The sequence below is a fragment of the Halyomorpha halys genome, unplaced genomic scaffold (genome assembly GCF_000696795.3).
Source record: "Halyomorpha halys isolate HHAL.00 unplaced genomic scaffold, Hhal_1.1 Scaffold10898.1, whole genome shotgun sequence".
NCBI classification, from domain to species: domain Eukaryota; kingdom Metazoa; phylum Arthropoda; class Insecta; order Hemiptera; family Pentatomidae; genus Halyomorpha; species Halyomorpha halys.
Window position 1 is genome coordinate 86 of NW_027112956.1, and position 3,786 is coordinate 3,871.

The window sequence follows — 3,786 nt, forward strand, 5'->3', positions numbered from 1 at the left end:
GGTACTACTAATTGCTGTCGTACTATCAGATACTACTAATTGCTGTCGTACTATCAGTTACTACTATTTGCTGCCGTACTACCAGATACAATTATTTGCTTGACAGTTGGTAGCTTTATAAACTATCTGTTCATTGGTAGCTAACTTGCACAGAATTATCTATCACGTTAAATATTTCCTTAAATTAATTTTTTATTGGACAGTTTGGCGTAAGAGAGTTTTTTCAACAGTTTAATTAGGGTTTTATTAGCCTTATTTGCTGATTCAAACATTTGAACACAAATCCACGTTGTTTTCATTGCTTAACAAATATGTGTTATCTCTAACCGTTATACAAGTTAGCTCATATTTTCCTCTGTTAAATCATAGTTTACATCATAGTTGTATATTTTTAGATGAAATGTCATCTTTGCATTTCATTTGACTGTTTTATCATAATAGTCAACATTTACTCTGAGGTGCTCTTTTTATACATACCTCATAATAGTCAACATTTACTCTGAGTTGCTCTTTTTTTACATACCTCATAATTGTAGTGACTGCCTGCTGTGGACTGATTCCAAATCGCTTGTGCAAAATTTTACTGTTAATATTTTGAAAATACGATTTAACAACTTTTTTTTCAAATTTTTAATTTCGTAGTTTTTCAAATTTGGTTTCCATTATTAATTTTCTTTGCCAATTAAAGATCATTAATTCGGTTTGTTTTTACTACACATTTAAGATTAATTGCAATTTAAATTTCATATTTTTCAACAAAAGTTTGTATTAACGGTCTTGTTTTAGAAAATGCCTGAACCAATTGATATTGAGACTTCCATCAAATGCCATAAACTTATTCAACTCAAACTTTCCGACTCTGAAAAGGAAAATAAGGTAATTTAAATTATTATTATTTGTCTTTGCTCATTTACTCGATTAATTATTGAATTATTGTTTATATCAATTAGGTCCGAGAAATCCTTTCTTGCCTAGAGTTGAGTGCTGATAAGTTGTTTTCAGCAGCTAAATTATTTGGTGAATTCCTCGTTAAAGGACTACAGTACAATGGAACATCACCTTTCAACATGATGAATACATTCGTGTTCGAAGGCCTCGAAGGCAATGGTAATGCAAAAACTACTTCTATTACTATCTTATCATATAATTATCATTTTTATTAAATCAGTTGTGGTAGCCAACATTTATTCAGTTGAAATGTTGAGGCAGGAGCCTTCTTGGGGTACACCCAGTCTGTAGTGGTTACCCATGGTTGGAGGAAAAATCTGATTCTTGAGCAAATCACATTCTTGCATCACCATTGGTCTGGAAACAGTGCTTCCTTACCCAGTACTCTGGGTACAAAGACCTTTCATTAGTTCTTGTCTTACAGTAATAAATAAGATGAATAGTTTTGGAAGAAGATAGTTGACCTTATGAAGTAGATTGTAAGAAGATAGTCCGGGTGGGGGTCAATAAAGGTTTCAAAATAGTACAAGAAAACTATTTATTGTTAATGAACGTTTTGTCCCATTTTGCCGGGCTTCGTGAGGGCTGAATTAAAAACAAGATACAAATATTTCAGAATTAACAAAACATTTGTTCTTATTAATTCTTTTTGTATACTGAATGCAGCAATAGATAATATAAGTGATGAAGAGATAAAAAACAGGTGAAAACAAAAGTATGATAGAAAAATTTTGGTGATGATAATAAATACTTTTGTTTTCACCTGTTTGTTATCTCTCTATCACTTATATTATCTATTGCTGCATTCACTTATATTTATCAATCTATGTTTTATTAACTTTCACATTTACTTTGTTTTGTTTTTTGTAAACTTTTATTTCACATGTTTCTAGTAACTTATTTAACTTATCATTATCATCATCTATATGGTTAACATTCCATCACATTTTTTAACTTATTTCTATACTTTATTACTTATTTTTAATCTTTTTATTTACTTCTTTCTACATCTCACCTTGTACTTTTATATATATTTTTATTTTATTTTGTATACTTTCACTTCCGATTTTTAAATTACCTTATTTCACTTTATGTTATTCATGTTGCTCCTGTTATCTTTACTATTACTATTATCAGTGTAGATAAATGATTATTTTCACGATATATAAATACTACAGTTATCATTGTTTAATTTTTTTTTTAATTTTTTTTTTTATACTACTCTTTATTTACTTTTACTTATTATTTGTTACTTCCTTTACAATCATTGTTATTATATCCTATATTGTTTTATTTTCTTCAGTATAATCTCGTATTATTAGTAACGATATGTGTCATTCTAATTTTACTTATTTTATTATTATTTATTATTTTTGTATTCTTCTCTTATCATTTTTCATTTTTCGTCATATCTTTATCACTACTTCCTGTATACGCGACGTATTTGAAATTGAAATAAAGCCTAATGGGCTTGCTGGCCACCTCCTCTCCACTCCTCCACCCTTCCGCTTCATTGTTTCTTTCTGTTCATCCGTTTGCTTTGAACAGGTAGGTTGTCCTGATATGTTCTTTGCCCATTTATTATCATTTTATATCATTATTATTATTTATTTATTTATAATTATTCTTTCATGACGTTTATTTAATCTCTATTTTTTTTTTATTATATAAACATTGTATTGTTTGTATCGTATTGTTTTTGTTTTATGTACATCTCCTGTACTTTTTTAACTTCATATTTTACGTATTTTTATAAAAAATGTTTACTCTTGCCATTGTTACTTATTTTTATTCTTATCTTTGTATCTTAGCTTTGTATTTTTATTCTTTTCATTGTATCTTATCATTGTATCATTTTGTATGTTTTAGCCCCAATGAAGTCCTGCAAAGTGGGGCGAAACGTCGGAAAATAAATAGTTGTAAACTATTTTTGTTTCTCCTTTGACCGCAACCCTGACCATCTGCTTATATATCAATTTTTATGGTCAACTATATATACATATATATTATATTTATTGTTTGAATCTATTAATGATTACTATTATTTTTCGTAATCTTTAGAATGTTTGGTTTATTGTATTATAAATGTACAAAAAATGCTTTATTCTGTGGTGATTGCAACATAATAAATCTTATCTCAAAGTCAAAATATGAAAGAAAGAAAAAATTATGCTAACTTTTTTTTTTGAGCTTCTTTTCTTTTACTATTTTCTGCTTATTTATCTACTTTCTTTGAATGTTTATGTATCTAGATTTATTCCACACCATCTTTTGAACTGTATTACTGTTATTTTGTTGTTCGTACCTATTGTGATTTTTGTATAAAGATTATACATCTTTTGTTCTTGTTAGCATTTTACTCTAGGCTCTAGAATTGTTAGTAAATAGTCTTAGACCCTAGAGGAGAAGAAACAAAGGCAAATGATATATAATTGTGTAGTGTGTATTATATAATCTTATTGAAGATCTCAACACACAGGTACAGGCACAGATTAACAGTAACACAGTTCTAAAGAAGGTGTAAGATAAATCTATAAATGTAAACATTGTTAGAAAGTAGTAAATAAGGAAGAAAATAATGAAAGGAAAGAAGCATAATTAATTTTTTTTTTAATTTTTTTTTCTATTCTATTACACAGTTTAAAATTTATATTTTTATGTCTCAGAATAAAGAATTTTATGTACAATTGTAATACAATAAACCCATAATTGTAAAGATTAAGAGAAATAATAATAATAGTAATCATCAATAAATTCAAACAATAAATATAATAATCATGAGAGATACTTGACCGTGGATGAATTATATGAGAAGATGGGTTGGGAAGTGCAGTCAAA

At 27.7% G+C, this 3,786-nt stretch overlaps 1 long non-coding RNA gene across 1 annotated transcript; it reads left to right on the forward strand.

Annotated features, from left to right (window-relative positions):
- Window positions 1-544: 544 nt before the first annotated feature.
- Window positions 545-1,129, forward strand: LOC136796565 (uncharacterized). The gene is made up of 3 exons (XR_010844297.1): window positions 545-700; window positions 787-876; window positions 951-1,129. It is a non-coding gene; the product is annotated as an uncharacterized lncRNA (long non-coding RNA).
- Window positions 1,130-3,786: the final 2,657 nt, after the last annotated feature.